This window comes from Lepisma saccharinum, chromosome 6 (assembly GCF_977018435.1).
Source record: "Lepisma saccharinum chromosome 6, izLepSacc3.1, whole genome shotgun sequence".
Lineage (NCBI taxonomy): Eukaryota > Metazoa > Arthropoda > Insecta > Zygentoma > Lepismatidae > Lepisma > Lepisma saccharinum.
In genome coordinates this window covers 25,822,275-25,840,441 of record NC_139234.1, presented here as the reverse complement: position 1 = coordinate 25,840,441, position 18,167 = coordinate 25,822,275, and the positions used below count along the sequence as shown (strand labels likewise).

Here is an 18,167-nt window from a genome sequence, read left to right as displayed (position 1 = left end):
TGTCTATAGAAGAGGTTTCAGTGGCGGATATTGTAAAGTTCCAACGGAGGAGACCGAAATGATAAACTTTTCACCCTGTATGCAGAAATTTCAGAAAAAATGCAGGCTCGACCAGAACTCGAACCCGGGCCTCTGCCATACCGTGCTATTTTTCTATCAACTTTTATTTAAAAAAATGAAAACTCCTAAGCGAAAGTTTTTCCAACACAACAACCTCATATCAATTAAACACAATTAATTTTTCTTACTCAGGGCAGACAAACCCAAACATCCATGTTTTAACCGGGATTCGAACCTGGGATCCCTGGCATTATAGGCTATCAAAACTCCGCCACGGCGTTCGACTATCAACTACACTAAGCTGCCAAACAAGCGTCATTTTTCTCCGTTTTACCTGTGTAAAATTGTCTGTGCCAGTGTTACCGCAACGGTATCTGTTGCCTTTAAAATAATGGTGAAGTCGATAATGTCTAGTTTCTCCCAGCGTAGAGATACAAATTACCTTTCGGGGCTTTATGAAGCAAAATGTATACAGCTTTCGTGGCAATGATTTGAAACACTTGAAAGCGAGAACCAGAGATGCTGTTGAATCTGCCACGGCTGATTTGCTTAGTCATGTGTGGCAAGAAGCGAAGGGCTACAGATGGAAGCCCCACCAAAATTAATTAAAAATATCATTTGTTGCTCTTTCATTTCGCATGTATTTGAAATGTCCACTGTTCATGGTTCTTTCAATAAATAGTGTTAAAATCTTCACTATGACTTTACGGACACCCGAGCCTCCCGATTGCGTAGCGGCAACGTCGTCGCCTTGTAATCAAGGGGTTCCGGGTTCGATTTCCGGTGGAGGCCCATTGCACAGTGGTTCGCATCCCACTTTAAACAGTAGGGTCAGCCCATGTGCGTAAAGTGGACTCAAAACAATAACTCAACCAACCAACTTTACGGACACCCTGTGATAAACAATCTGAAATGTTATTGTCTTACAGTTTATCCACCACGAACATTTTGGTGAATTCATCTTTTTTTATTTTTTCATGAAAAAGTAAACGTTACGGTTCACCGAGAAAGCATTAGCGCCTTATTAATATTACATATTGTCAGTTTCCAAAGATATAAATATAAAAAATTTCTTGCCCACAAAGTAATCTTTTCTGTAATGAAGATTTCACACGGTGACACGTGTCGCCTGTCACTTGAGGATTTCACCAAGCTTGTGTAGCGTGTCTTGCAATATTGATTGGTTCGTTGCCAAGTGACACGAACAAGTTCAGAAATAATTATTGAAAACTTTACAAAAACACAACGGAGAGACTGAAAATTTCATTATTAATACCTCAAAATTCCTTGGATAAGGTTTGTTAACCCCCTTTGACAAGACTTCGAACTTGGAACCTCCGGCTTCTTAGTACGTTACGCTCATCCGACACCTTCACAGTGGTCGTCGTAGTACACAGATTTAATCTACATTCAGTTCCATAAAACCCATATGCACTTGTACAGTGTACAGAGACTGTATATAGTATGAGACCAATTACGGGTAAACCTTCTGTCTACGACCAAGTTTATTATGGTAACATCATTAGTAATAGAAACAATTAAATTATCATTAAATATTAGCCTATTTTAAAAAAATTATGTATATCCAAATTTGACGTTACAGCGAAAAGTACTTAATACCAGACTAACTCCAGTTTCTTTGTACAGAAAGGCGGAAGCCAACACACCAGCAAAGAGAACATTTTTTCGCACGTGACAAACCTGCTATGCCACGAATCTTTCCTTTGTGAATATCGCAAAGATCTGCAAAGCAGACATCGCATTGTTAACGCACAACAAAAACTAACAATCTGCCTACAGAAACGGCAACAGGGAGCAAGATAACAACCATACCCACTCGTCTATAGCATTGTTCTCTGCACGGTGCGTAATATAAATTATTATATGTCACAATTGAACACAACAATAAGGTTCCATACTTGAAGATTGTTTGGGTTGACAATGGCTTATAATACGGAACATGATGTGGAACGGCTGTCACAAGCAGTTAGCCATCTGTTACAGCAGGGAACATCAGATACTGAACAGAAAACAATATATTTAACACATAGTTCAACTGGTAATCGTTAGATGGCAGTGTAAGCAATCTGTATAAGAAACAGCAAATTATTTATCAAATATGTACCTGAAACAGCATAGTACATAATTAATAGTAACCTAAAAATACTTTATAAACATTAAATAGGTAGAGCCAAATTTATTTCAAGTCAAAGTTCTCAGCTCCTCTATCTTAAACATTCTTATTGTTATTATATGTACTTTGTCAATAATAAATATTTTACATGCAGTACATAAAAGTCTCGTCTCGATATCATATCTTGGGACATGCGAGGATTGAGCCGCACGTGCTACAAATATATCTCCCATCCTATAAGTGTCTGGCCTTTGCCTTCAGGATATATATCAGCTGGCTTCAAAATCGTCAGGTAGTTTACAGCATAATTAATCAGGGCATGCTCCCCCATTCAATTTGTCCCTCCGAGGCAGACGCCGAGGAAGATCTTTTCCTGCAGCATCGGAACTCTCGGAATCTTATATCTGGGATGTGGCAAGGAGAGGCTTCAGGGATTCTGATTAAATTATTCATCTCTTCCTTGCACGATTAGCGGAAAGAGAGGCATAACGGAAGGGGATTGATTAGTGATTGTCATCTTCCCCCACCCCCCTTGTAGAAAAAGAGCGAGCGTGGCTCGAAATCTCCTGCGAGATTTGTCACAGCAAGTTTTGTCAAATTGGACTTGTTATGGAAAGCGAGAAAAAAACCGAAAGAGTTAGGATTGTGGGGAAATTGAAGCAATTGGAGGGATTTCCCGCAGAAAGAAGTGGGGAAAAAATCGACCAATTTTCTATTTGGGAGCTCTCACGGTAGTGCAAGTGGTCCTGGAAAAAACTGGGATTGAAAAAAAAGCGAGATGAAGATGAGGAGGAAGGGGGGGGAGAGAGCCGTCAAGTCTTGTCGTTTAGGGGAGAATGATTGTTTGACGATGAATCAAAATTAAATATTCTTTTCCCGGAAATTAGCGATGAAACGATTTTTTCCCCCTCCCGCGACGCGAAAGTCGAATTGTGAAGCAATGCGGAGGATGTACCAGAAAAGAGGGAACGATTAAGGGGAGGGGGTGAGAATGAAGGGGGGAAGGGGAGAAGAGTATTTCTTTTTCCAGAGGAATACATCAGTCTCATAGGAGCTAGAAGGGGCACTAGCAGAACACCGCACCTGCTCCTATTATGAACCAATGGTTCCCGGAAGTTGACGTTATTACCGACCGGAGATTTTTTCTCCACCCTCTACTTTGCGAAAAAAAAAATTGACAGGTCATTCCAGTCGCCCCATACCTCTTTCAATACCCCCCTCTCTCTCCCTTCCCGAACACAACCCTACTAAGAATGTAATTGTTTTTCTTTCTCCTCGTTGCCAATTCTTTTCATAACGTTGCTATTGGACGCTCCAAATTGCCCAAATGAATTGACATGGCAAAGGTCGTTACGCCTGGTTGTGACAGGCAACAAATTAAAAACAGTGTTCTTTGTCGTCTCTTGCACCCCCAACCCCCGGTTGTTCTTTCTCACCGCCTCTCCCATACTTAAGAGGTCGTGGAACTCACTCCCTGCTCCTGGCTATTATGCTTCGCAAAGACTAATTTCGCTCTCAAAATGTCCACGATTAGAACCGCCAACTACCCGATTGTGTCGCTAATCGCTTTCCTCTGTCTCGCCCACACCTTCTGTAACTTTCACGTGTTGCACCACACAATGGGCAACCCACTAGACCGCCTTACACCAGCAGAACACTCTCCAGCCTCTCTCCTTTTTTATCCTCATCGCCGCCGATTGTGCAGTTGAGCATACAATGAGAGACCTATTCATGGTTTCCAAAAGCCAATTCCGCCGAAATCATTCATAGCCATTAACGAGGAAGAAAGATCAAACAATCACTGGGCGAGTTGCGACATTCCTAGAAAGGCTCCGCAGCTATACTCCGCGTGGTATTACTGCTTCCTCTTCCCGTCACAATGGCGCTAGTGAGCGGAGGAACCAATCAATTAACGCCTAAGCAACAGCTAACTGAAACTGATTGGTAGCTCAAGTCATGTGGGTGATATTACGTCGAAAGTTTCGGCGGGAACAGACAAGCCATACCTTATGAACAGGGAGGGGATTTATACGAACGATTTATACGTGTTAGATATGTAAATTGTCATTTATCATAATAATGAATGGCCGTCAGTTAATTTTTGTCGGACACGAATACATATGAGACGTTTTGGAAAGTTATTTTCTTGGTCCAATGGGGTGCAAGGCAATACCTCCTTTGAACACAGTTACGATTGTAGTCACCGACAATAAAAATGCGACACCTATATCCTGAAATACACGCTTCCCTGCTGGTTGGAAATGACTACAAAATTCTATGAGCAATTTGACAAGCTATAGTACAAAATTATTCTATGAAAAAAAAATTATGAAGGAAAAATCTTCCAGTACCGTAAAATTGGAAACTACTAACATACTCGAAGGATGTCATCATTAAAATCACGAATAAAGACAGTAGCAAATATAAAGAGTTACAGAAAAGCAAGCTAAAGAAAAGAAAGTACAAATTAAATTACTTTCTTTTCATTCTCTTCTCCTCCTTTTGATTTAGTCAAATTATGTAATGTTCTACCTTTTCCTGCCGTGTTTCGCGTTTTGCAAATTTACGAATACAGAAGGGCATGCGTACACTGCGCCATCTCTTGAGAGAAAAATGTACTGTCACCTATCGTACCTCTTCTTATTTTCTTTCTTATACAACACGTTATCAAATCACGACTTCAGCGCAAAGGAGCTAATCAGGGCGAATTCAAAGACTAAGAGAGAGGTGGGGGGAAGTTAAGAAAATAGATGGGAGAAGAGAAGGCTTTGGATAATGACGCAGTTTCGCCTTTTTTCAGCAAAAAGAGGAGGGATAAAAGAAAGTAAAAACAAAAAAGGTGGAGGGAAAGTGTTTATGCTTAGTTTTAGGCAGGGGGGTTTCTTTCACCTCCCCTCCCTTTGCACCTACTAGGCACGTCTCTGTCTTTTAGCTTTTGTTGCAAAATATAAGTAGGTCTGGAAAGAGGAAGTGAAGGGGGGAATGCAAGGATTCGTTGACAAAAAGAAGGAAAAATTCGAACGAAATAAAAGCAGCATTTTTAATTCTCATAACACTGCTTTCAGAGCTTCTGAAAAGTCGTTCGCTTATTGCTTTATTAACATTGCGTCCGTTACAAGCCGGTCTCAAAGGAAATGCTAGCGTAACGTCTGCCTTCTAGCGACGAAGAAATTGAAATCCGATCTTCTTGTGAGATATTATTAACGTTTTTCATCTTTTGACAGGTTCTGTCTCTTTTTGAAAATTGGATCCAGGACAGATATCATACGCGTTCCTTGCTCGTAACCCTTTCGAGATGAGCAATTAAAAGTGTTTGTTCGGGAATCGGAAGTCAATCGTCTTTTATTGTCTCTCGTGATTGGCTGTCTTACGTCTTCTTTACAGCATTTAACTCCCGTTATCACGAAAGAAAAAGCGAGAAATTATCCTTCGCTCGTAGGCAACCGATAATGTACGCATATGAAGCTTATTGCATACTGTTTAGGATATCCATAAGAGGTTTTGTAAAGCATTACAAGACAACTTTAAGGGGAAAGTACTTGTTCACACACACACACACACACACACACAAACGCGGGCTAGCTCGTATATAGTATATAAAAAGAAACAAGTGAAGAATTGGGCGATTGTTCGTAGTAACAGTGGCGTTTCATGTCGCTCTTTGTTGGCTCTTTAGGTAAATCATGATAAATGATGACTGAATGAAATTGATGATGGAAGGCTCTAAATAATAACTTCACTTTGATTCTGCAACAGTTTAGTAGTAAACACCTGAAATTATAGTGAGTAGCTTACAAGAGGAGTGGGTACAAGTCGCCTGTTTTGTAAAACTTTACCTGGCGCCCATGTATGTGCATTGTGGATTGAAATTTTTCAGGTGCTTCATACCTAACAAGACTGGTACCGAATTGGACAGCTTTTCTCTTCGTTGCACAAGCTCCAAATTCTGAGTGGTCAGCACAGCACGCTACGACACCAGGGCTCCTGGGTTCGAATCCCGGCCTGGGCATGAGTGTTCTTCGTGAGTGCCCCTTCATCAATTTCATCCTATCATCACTCATCCTCATCTTTTCGATTAGCCAAAAAAAAGGAAGAGAAACGAAGTAAAATAAACCAAACTAATGAATCCAAATTCCGCAAATTGAGGCACGTTGAACTGGAGTTTGTTTTCATGACAGCTAGAGCGACTTCGGAGTGCTTGTTCAGACATGTTTCAATATGGCGGACTACTGTAACTAAAACTGAAAGTGTGCACTTGAAGTCACCGAAGCGGGAAAGAGTCTTCTTTTTTTTTTCGTTTCTTGTTAGTAATGTTTGTGGGTTAAGTTGTGTAGGAACTACAGGCTTAACTTCGCCCAAGAATAAAGAATTTGTAATTCTAATACCTTGGCAACATTACACTACACCAATTCCTCTGAAACACTAAAGGGATTACCTTGTAAGTTTAGATCCAATGCAGGAAGAAACGTCCTCTACCATTCTTCGTGGGTCCTCCTTGTCCATATATTATTGATGGCTCCTTAAAACCAGCCCATCCATCAATATTTGAGAGAAGTTTCCAAAAAGTGTCATTAAAGACAAAAACACACACAAAAAATTCTTCCCCCAAGCCCTTCTTCCAAAGATCTTAACTCCTCCCCGAAGGATACGGGTCCTGGCTGCAGTTCATGTCACTTATTCATCACAAACAATCGCCTCCATTATTGATGCGTTTGTTGAAGCTTCCCTCTCGCGGCGCTGGAGTTCAATTTAACTTGGAAGTCTCCGAAGAATCCATCCTGAAGGTGTAACTCCTCTGGGTGCAATGAACTCAACGACAAGAACGGAACACAACAAATTCTCTCTCTCCTTAAGGGGTACAAATGCATTATCTTGTTCCGGGAATCCCGTGGATCTTGGTCTAGATCCTGGGATCGATCCTAGTGTTCGTGTGAGCATTTACAGATAGGTTCGTTCACAAACGCATTAATTGCATGTGTACAGTCACCGGCAATATAAATGGGACACCTAGATACTGAAATTCTCGCTTCCCTGCAAGGCGGTATGTGTGTTGCCTAAGTCTACGGCGATAAGTGAATTTTATTAGCAAATTTGCAATGGAAACTTCTACAACCGCCGTAGAGTTAGACAAGACATACAACGCCTTGTAGACAAGCCTGTATTTAAGAATCTAAGTATGTCATTTTATTGCCGGTTACTGTACAAAGAGAGAGAGAGAAGGAGAGTTAACAGGGAAATAAAGACAAATGGCTGCAAAGATGAAAGATGACAGATAGGCCAAAGAGTGACAGGAAGAGGAGACATAAAGACTAGATTTAGTTTTTGTTTATTTAACGTCGCTTTTCCGCTACCTTTGCCTAATCGCGACGATGAGAATGAGTTCTGATACGACCCGTTGCGTCGTAGTGCGTTATGCTAACCACTCCGCCACGAAGGTCGGCGAAACAGAAAGAAATACACAGTAAAGAGAGATAGAAAGACTAAGATAAAGAAAGGGAAAGATTGACGGAGAAAGACAGAGGGAGAGAGACGAGAGAAGACGAATAGACACACAGATAATGAGAGAAAAATTGAGAAAAAGAAAGTGAAAGAGATGAGAAGGGAGAGATGCGAGGACAGAAGGTTGGAAAGAGAGAGAGAGAGATCAAAAGGCTAGAAAGACCGAAATAATTTGGCATTTGGGTGTTTGGGGAAAGTCATCCTTTACATACCGGACATAGAAAAGGAAAAGCAGGTACAGAGAAAGCAAGAGAGAGAGAGAGAGAGAGAGTGAGAGATAGAGAGAGAGAGAGAGAGAAAGGAGACAAGAGATACAAAAAGATATGCACAGAAAAAGAGATAGAAAGATTTTGATACAGAAGGGGAAAATTCGAAGAAAGAAAAGGAGACAGAAAAGCGGTGGAAACAAAAGGTTGGAACAGCAGAGAATTATGACATAGTGAGATACAGATACAGAAATGGTTTGATCTGATTTATTTCTTCGCTTCTGCCACTTTTGGCTAATGGCGGAGCAATGAGACAGACGCCAGAGCCTCGTTAGTCTGCAAGAATGCAATCCAGGGTGCTCTATTTGGAAGAGAGTTTTACGTATATTTCGATGCTTTCTGGAAAGTCACCCCTTACGATTCAGGTTTCTATCGCATTTTCTTCCAGCTCCGTAACAAAATAAGCGAGTGTTTATTGTTGACACTTTTGCGGTGGAGGGGGGGGGGGGGGTTGGACAGCCAGCGAGGCAGCGTCAGTGAAGAGTGAAGAACTAATCCTCCTCTGGATGCTTCGGTGCGTGAACAATATGATGTTAGTATACCGGTAGTTGGCCAAGATCGGCTGCTTTCTTGATAGGGCCAAAATTGAAGAAAATCAAACACTAGAATGATATTTTTGTCTGGAACTGATGTCCAGGTTTTCTATGCACGCATTATGGTAACTCTAACTATACACCTTTGACGAACAGAATCAAAAAACACATTTATCCTGTGCAAAATGCTTGTGAAGATAATAATATGGAAGTTTAATCAAACTATTCACAAGAATGTAACACATATTTGAAAGTTTGACGCAAAATCAATACAAAATTGAAGTTTTTGTCTAGCTGCAATTGCGACAGAGAATGTAACCTATATTGTTCCATTGGTTTGTAGAGCAGTCTCCTATTTTTTCTTAAAAAGTAAAATATGATACTCATATAAAAATGTCTGTCATCTATCGGGCAGGTATGCATGAAATTATTTTGCAATAGAACATTTTACCATATTGCCACAACCACGGCACAACATGTCGATAGAAATGTAGAAAAATTCTCCCAAGAAAATCTGCTGTTTTTGTTCATCATAAGTATCACTTAAAATTTTTACCGATGTAAGACGCGTTCATTTAACCAGAGAAATATCGCCGGTGGCGAAAAAAAATATATTTATTGGATTTTATAAGGCAGGATATCGTTTACTCAATTATTTTCAAATTCCAACAATCCATTTGAATTGCCCTAAAGTTTGCCCAGAGGGCACCTTAACAGTACAAGGATAATAAAACAATTGAGAACAAACTGCTCACACATGAAGCACAAGGTTACGGATATAGCAGTTTATGATACAATTCAGAGCGGCCAACTACCTAATGTTGTGAGTGTACATGATAAGAAAAAATAATGGAACAATAAAACTTTGAAATTAGGTTTCCAGAAAAGAAATGCGTTTTGTTTATTCATTATTCACATTTCCATATTTGACGGCGAATAAGACGCACTTTCTTAATTTAAAAATAGGTCTGAAAAACAGGGTGCGTCTTATATGCCGATATTCATATTGTTGGACTATTCAAGAGCGTTCGACTCGATCAATCATGAATTGTTATTGGCCAAACTGTATCACTATGGCGTTACCGGAAACGCGTTAAATTGGTTTCGATCATATCTCGGCAACAGGAAACAACGTGTGAAATATCGGGAACCGGAAGTCACATACTCTAAATGGTTAGTTGTTCAACAAGGCGTCCCTCAAGGAAGTATATTGGGTCCACTACTATACATGATTTACGTAGCTGATTTCGACCGCGCTGTCCAATATTGCCACTACCATCAGTATGCTGACGATTCGCAAATCTATATTCAGTGTAATACAGAAAACTACGATAATGCGATGACCAAACTTCAATTCGACCTTGATGCTATAACAAATTGGTCACGGAGGAACTCCCTTCAATTAAATCCAACAAAATCTTGCTTCATGACCATAGGAACTCATGGTACCCTTAAGAAACTTCACAAAAACGCACCTTCTCCTCCAACTCTTGGCAGTATACCGCTAAGCGAAGTGGATACAAGCAAAAACTTGGGGATTGTGTTCGATAGACACTTAAATTGGGAGCCACAAGTCGAATTTATTGTGAAAAACTGTATGGGGAAACTTAAATCTCTGTATCATTTAAAACACGCTCTGGACGCTAATGTTAAAGATCGTCTTATGCAATCACTCGTCCTATCCACATTAGACTATTGCGCTCCAGTGTACAGTAATATATCCCAGGGCTTAAACTATAAACTTCAAAAAATTCAGAATTGTTGTATACGTTTCATATTTAACCTAAACAGAAAGGAACATCTATCCCCCTATTTAAAGAAACTTTCTTGGCTAAACATTAACAATAGAAGAAAATACTTAACACTCACCTTGATGCACAAAATACTTAAGAGTGGCTCCCCAAAATACTTATCCGATAAGATCTGTTCTCGTAGAACATCAGCCGAACATAATATCCGCAACAAGCACAATCTAAAAATTCCCAAACATAAAACCGCCACATATAACAAGTCATTCATTGTTACAGGGATCAGGGAATGGAACAAACTGCCTGCACCATTGACTAACATTATTTGCCATCAAAGTTTTAAGAAAAATCTGAAGAACTTACTATTGTCCCAACAACTTAATTAACCTTCATATGTTAACAATTGCACCTGCACTTATATATCATATAATGCATACCTAACCTACCCCCCCCCCCCCGCATACACATTGAACTACCGAATACTTATTACTTATCTTTACTCAACAGTATATATACTAATCTATTCAATGTATTATTTTATCATTGTATAATCTTTATATTATCTTTATTGTATGATCATTATGTGTTTTTTTTTCTTTCTTTTTGTTTTTATTCATTTATTGTATCTTTGACAAGGGTTGGTTGTAAGAACGGCCCATGAGGCCGAAACACGCCTGCTTAAATAAAGACCATTCTATTCTATTCTATTCTATTCAATTTTAGCTAGATTACTCCTTTCTGGAAATTTTCTGTTCTGAGTTAGACGATTTCTTTCTTGCTTCCTTCCGGTGTGTCAAGAAGAAGATTGTAAAATGAATTCTCTCCTGGTTAGATTAGGTATGTTATTTGTTGAAAGTAGACATACATATCACTTTATATTGAAATACTGTAAATTAATTATGTAGGCAAATTCAGTAATAAGTTTTTTCCTCAAAAATGTGTACAAAAAGTAGGCAAATACGGTAAATCGTCTATCTATTGTAAAGGTTTCGTTGCAACTCTAAAAGAGGAACATCATACATATTAACCACTAAACGAATAGATGTGTTTGAGAAATAAAAGTGTTCTAACTTCTTTTTCTTCTTATTTGTTAGTCTCTATCAATTATAAAAAATAAACCTGGAACTATATTGCGAAAGAAAAGGGGTGGCGATAAGGGTTATGTACCATCTCATAAGATATTTGGGGAGCAGAAAGCACCTCCCTCTACAAGTTTGCGACTGAAGTTAACATCCAGAATCTCTGAGACCTATTCATGCTTTGTAAACAGTTGAATACGGCAAGACATGGTAACACCACACTTGAAGCTATCTTCTCATTGTTCTATTCCCAAATACCTTCCTATCTACTGTGTTCCGAGGGATGCATCCAAACTAATCCAGGTCAGTTGTAAGTTGGAGAAAAGAAGAGAGAGAGAGAGAGAGAGAGAAAGAGAGAATTGAGTCAAGCGTCCAATTGAAGATTATCGGATTTCTTGCCCCGTGATTCGTGACAAGAATCGAAGAAATTCAAGAAAGATTCCGTTTCTTTTCTTCCCTTGGTAACACAATAATAAGTTGGCTCCAATGTGCTTGCCAAGCGATTTTCCATTGGATTCTTCCCCTTGTGGGAGACACAAAGGTCGTCGTTGTTATTCTCCAAAGACGCTTGCGGAAAAGACTTTAGGTTGAGAAGAGCAGGGTGGAAAAAGTGTCATACTGTTCAATTTTTTTTCTAGTTGATCTAGCGGAAAACTGTCCAATGGTTTGTTGTTCTAATAGGGCAAGGGTCTTGGGTTGTGTCATTTACTACGTTCATTCTAGTCTGTGTAATTACCCTGGGAAGGGGAGGAGTCCACCTGTGTAAATTCCACTTTGTCCTAACCTAAGTTACCAAATAACAAAGTTATAAATTAAACTTTTCTGGTTTTTAGCTTATACTGAGTGTTCATTAACTAGAATGTTCCAGATCAGATGTCCTCCCTTCTTAAAATTCCTTTTTGTTTGTTTAAAATCGTTATCTGCACTTGGTATTAATTCCATATTATCTTTACACTAACTGTTGGTACACTTTTAAGTACACAAAATCTTAGCTTCCAACATTGTATCCTCCAGTCACAGACTATTCAATATTTTTGTTCGGCTTCAGCCCTTTGAAGCTTTAGCCATTTCTGACGTCCTGACAAAAGTCACAGATTATATAACAGATGTGCCGCTTACGTTTTGGAAAGATATTACGCGACTCACTTGCGCCGCCATTCGGTTGGTGCGAACTTGTTATTTCGATGCCAATTGTGCAGCATATAACTTTACTAGAGTCTCGGGTGTACACTGTGAATTCTGGAAAGTAATCTTTGTATAAAAATAAAGAAGGAAAAACAAAGTTTTGGTCATGATAAGCAATATCATTAAAGGTTTTTCGCTGCACGCTGATTTCCCGTGTGAATCTCAATCGCGGCGGTTTTTTAAATTATATTTACGTGTTTGCGTTTGAGAGCTGCTTTACGCGGTATCGTGTCGTGTTGATATCTTACACGTGCTGGTGAAGCATTGGGAGATGCTGTTTAGCACATAACGAATTAATCTGACTTTAATCAGCAAGTATTGGACAGGCAAAAGCTGCATTAAAAGAGAGAGAGAGAGAGAGAGAGACAGAGAGAGACAGAGAGAGAGAGAGAGAGAGAGAGAGAGAGATGAAATGCTCTAAATGAGGCCGCAATCAAGTCCGTACGGGATCGAATTTCAATCTTCTAAAGAGTAATTGATTCCCTTTTCGCCCCCTTTTTTTTCGCAATGTAAGTGCTTGTAAATACCGAAGCAGCTCGGTTCGCTAACTTGGGTCTGTTCCGTTCCTTGTCACAAGGCACTGGCCATCCACTTCCATTGTCCATTCTTGCGGTCCTTGTTAGCGGGGACCCAAGAATCGCCAAGAGTGTTGACTGGAAGTCACCTTTTAGCTTTTAATAGCTCCTGGTGGGGGGGGGTTAAGAGGGGGGGCAAAAAGGGAGCTTCGTGGTGTGTATAATTTGGTTAAAAGGGTTGTCGGCGAAATTACGGCACGATCCAAAAGAATCTAGTAGTAGCCTGTGCTCTCCCTTGAAACGCTGCACCGTTGGAGTAAATGGAATTTTAAATGGAGCATCTACGCTCGTGTGCAGTTTGCGATTAGACACGGAGAATTTTGGCGGAAAGTAGAAAAAAGGATAAAAGGTGGATACAGAGAGAGAGACAGAGTCCAAAAAAAGGACAGTGATGTTAGAGAACCGTACATAAACACTCACTTCCACCACTGCTGGTTTTTTCCACCGACGTCCCCACAGTCTTCAATAAAACATAGAACAATTGAGCTTTGGCCATCAGGAGAAGATGTGGTCGCGTTTGGATGTCGGTGTGCCAGATTGCCCTACGTCTCCCCCTCCCCTTTTACCCTCCCCTGAGGCCCTTCTCCACATCTCCTGTTGCGAAGTCTTTTGAACGGCCACAAAGCGATTCCGATTGAAGGCTTTTTTTTTACATACAGACATGCGAACCTTTCTCCAGCGTGAGTTTTTTTTCTTTTTTTTTTTTAACCCCGGTCCATATGTATAAAATTTTAAGCCTCTCCACTTATTTTTCTACGGAAAACCTTTAATCACGGATTTAGTCCGTGTGCGTATGTGTGAGTGCGTATGTTGCGACCGGACATACAGCAATTGCAGTCGTCGGATATAAACAGTCGCGCCTCATGCATTCGAAAGCCGCCGGCTTTGAATATTTTAGTCTTGCTGATGTGTTCGCCTCCGCCCCTCCCCCCGGTCCCCACCTACTTCGCCGTAAAGTGTTTGACTTGGAAAGACCATGCCATGCCATGCTGCCGTGGTCTTCTTGTGTTAAACAGATTGTGGGTCCAGCCAATCACACAAATGCTGACCAGGAGTTTTTTTTTCTGCATGCCGAGGGAAGGAAAATACCAACAACACCAACCTGCACGGTTAAGTATTCGGTGACGGCGTAAAAAAAGGGGGGGGGGGAATATTTTCTCTACAGGCAGTCTCATTTTGTACCATACAAATATACATACATATTTTGGCTAGATGAGCATTTACTTATCTATTTTCATATCTGCTGGGGCAGACTAATCGACTGGGGGTATTCGCCTCCTTGGCCGCCCTTCTAGTGACGTCACTGTAGCATCACAATCAAAGTTGGAGATGCGTTTGCCGTGTAACTGCGGCTACTACACATTCATGTGTTCTGAACCATAACACTATCATAATTTCCACTATGCCATTAACTACTCAAACATACTCATCAGTACGTTTAAATATCCTTCTAGAACATTAATTGAGAACAAATCTAGAAGTGTCACCTAAAAACGACCATCGTGTCTACGAGTTCGAGTAGCCAATGAGGCATCTCTATCAAGTTATCGATGAACCTTGAATTCAACAACTTGTGAATGTCGTCAAACAACATATAAATCTTTAAGGATATAGAAAGTTAAAAATATATCGATTGTATACTTTCGACAGATGTGACGATCGAGACTATTCGCAGTAATAGCAAGGTAATATCTCTGGATCCAACATTCTGATTGAACCACAAGGAGTAAGAGGAAGATATGAAGATGACGCTCAAGAAGAAGAAGAATGGAGGGTGATGGTGAAGACGTTTTGTCGGGAATTCTGCGTGAAATGCGAAAATTGTTCATATATTTTGTTGGTAATTGCAATCCAAGTGGTGGCTGTGAACCTCTTCTGGGTGCTTCTATAAATACTCAGAATAAAATCTGTTCTTTTCGGTGACTCGTAGCGTCGGAATGAGTCTTGAAAGGAAAATTAAGAAAACTTGATTGCCTTAATGACTCTACACGCCGTATGTGCGTGGAACGTTGGATACACGTGTATATTTCGAGACTCGAGACGAGACCAAGAACGCAGACCTCCGTGGCAGAGCACACCGCCCTACGACGGCAGGGGTCTAGGGTTCGAATCCCGGCCTGGACATGGGTGTTCTTTGTGAATGTCTCTTCATCAATTTCATCACTCATCCTGATGTTCGCGATTAGCCAAAAGTGTCGGAAAGGTGAAGTAAAATAAACAAAATCAATCAAACGAGATTCGAGACAAAGACGAGGCACTGCAAGAGTCTCATCTAGTCCCGACACCACCCCTAACATTTACATATCTGATCATCACTCATCCCCATTTTTGCAATTAAACCATGGGGGCGGAAAAGTCACGTGCAATAAGAAAAAATGAATACAGACGAAAGTCTTGTTTTCCACATTTACCTGCTCAGCACATGAAAACAATAACTCATGCAAATTGCTCAATGCAAGGCACGTACCGTTGATACGACGTCCCATGCTTAGAAACGGGTGCTTGGTCGGAGCCGGCAAGTCTCTTCCAAACTGCAAAACGAGCAAGCATTCGGAAATTAATGGACGCCAAAGGAAAAAGAGAAGAGAAGAAGAGGCACGGGCGAAGATAGGTCACATCTCGGACCTCAAGGTCACATCAAGGTACACCGACCCGGAAGTACACAAGATGGTCGGCAGCGTGGACTCACCTAAGGGTCGCAACGTGCTCGGGATTTCAAATCAACATTTCTTTTCCTTTTACTCACCCTTCGGACGTTGAGCGGTGACCTGCACTACTTGCAACAGCCAAAAAGAGCTAGATAAGGGGAAAGGGGGGATGTGTGGGAGGGGGTAGGTAGAAAACAGGCTCGAAAACTGCAGACAAAGATGGATGCTCGAGCGAAAAAGCATCGTTAATTATTCTTCGCTGCGAGTGCTAAGCGATTATGGGGGGGCTAAGAGCGGGTTGAATAGGGAGAGCATTATTTATCTTTTTTTTTCAGACAGGGCAACACTTAATGACTCAGGTGAGAGCCAAGTCCAGGTGTGTTGTGTAAGAACTACCAGTAACGTCTCATCTAGAGACCACCTTACACGTTTTCATGAAATCGTGACAGATTTTGCATGTCAAAGTTCACGTTTGTTTATATTCTTGGATTGGACCTTCAGGAATCGAACCTGGAACTCGAATTTTTACTTCACACAGCTTTCCTGCCAGTTCCAGCTAATCATTACGTAATAGAATATAAAATGTCGTGCCACACACATAGGCTACATATCTGTCTGTTTTACTTTGAGTCGCTTTCCTGACACTTTTGATTAATCGCGACGATGAGGTGGGTGATGATTAGATGAAATTGATGAAGGGACACTCACAATGAAGAGCCATGACCACATCAGGATTCGAATTTGAGAGCTTCGGTGGCAAAATCGAAACACGCACACGCGCGCGTGCACACACATATGCATATGCATATTATACGAATTCAAAATATCTATGTACTTACAGATTTTTCAAAAATAAATAATCCAAAGCTCTTCCAATCTCTCGCATTTTTAAAGCACTTCTCATTAAATGACACATGTTAGGAAAATAAATGCTCAAAGTTTAGATTATAAGATTTAAATAATTGCAACGTGCCACCACTCGTAACTCCAGGGTATGGAGATCCGAATTGGCAACACACCGCTCCTTGCTCCGGCTGGTCAGTTGGGAGCACCAGTTCTCACCCAGGGATCGGGATTAAGACGATCCACCCTTCCTCGAGGATGGAAACCACTGAATTGCGACACGTGACAGTAAATAAAATTCAAATACTTTATAATTAAAATGTCCAAAATCTTTAATCACGAATCGCGCGCGTACATACTGATTCACACAAGTTAAAGTTATAATTTGTTGGGTCATGCACGCTCGTAGGCAGTGATAAGCTACTTATTTAACACGAGAGTACGCGCACCGCCTTCACAGTTAATAGCAAGACCTCAACTGCCTACCTCAAGCGCGAGGCGCACCATAACAGATTGTTCTATCTTACAATAATACAAACTCATAACATAAATAACACAAGAAAAACTGATAATTTATATAACACATCAATGTTAATTAGCGATAGTAAGCTAAAGTTCAGGTTGGCAACAATTAAAAATGCCAACGTGGAAGTTTTTACATCGCCAAGAACACGAAGCGTGGTTCCCCCACTCCTAACATAAACAGCCAATAGGAAAACGATATTTTATTGAAAACGAGGGAGAAATACTTTGCTATAATATTACAATATTAAACTATAGAAATAACTAAACTGATTTTATCAAATAATTCATATTTGCCCTTGCACATAAAAATGATTAAATAAAGATTTAGTTTATAACGAAGACAAATTACTTCAATCTCTTCAATCTTGTACATTGTTGAACAAAAATCGATATTAAGAAGAAATGTATTTAACTTGTGTTTAAACAACAAAATTTGCGTGAAAGATAGAAATAATCCTAGCCATTTTGGATTTGAAAAACAATGAAAACGTTGCATATATTATTTGGTATAGTTATTAGCCTATAAATTCTGAAAATGTTGCAAAAATACGCGAATAATATTATAACATAAGATAAAACGTAAATATATACATGAATTATGAAAACAAGTATAAATAATTTAATCCAAGTTCTTAACTTGAAAGTATACGAATAAGATAAATGCCAATATACGACTGAAATCTGCCTAACATGGCGGTCGTTACATAATGTTGAATCGATTGAGTAATAAGATTGAAAGTTCAGGGTGATGAAAATTCCCAGATGATTATTATTATTATTATTGTGGATTAATTTTTGCAAACATTAAAAAAACATTACATTTGGCATACAGAAGTAACGCATCGCAATGGAATTCTTATCTTTTGTAATACCTCAACTGTCCTCTGAGGGCCAGAGCCTGTTGAGCGGCTTTCATTGGATGACCCGTGGTCAGTGCATCGTGTCCCATCGCATCTCTATTATGGCTTTCGAGACAGGATCCCGCTACTTCTACTTTTCAAAGTAGCTCCCAATAGTCCTCACGATGCTATCGTCGAATTTTCAATCCTAAGAAAAGCGCAGGAAGCTTCGG

At 40.1% G+C, this 18,167-nt stretch overlaps 1 protein-coding gene across 2 annotated transcripts in view; it reads right to left on the bottom strand.

Annotated features, from left to right (window-relative positions):
* The window catches only part of Sox102F (transcription factor Sox102F), a 599,620-nt gene that overhangs the window by 343,452 nt on the left and 238,001 nt on the right, over positions 1-18,167 (bottom strand). The gene's annotated exons all lie outside the window — the stretch shown is intronic.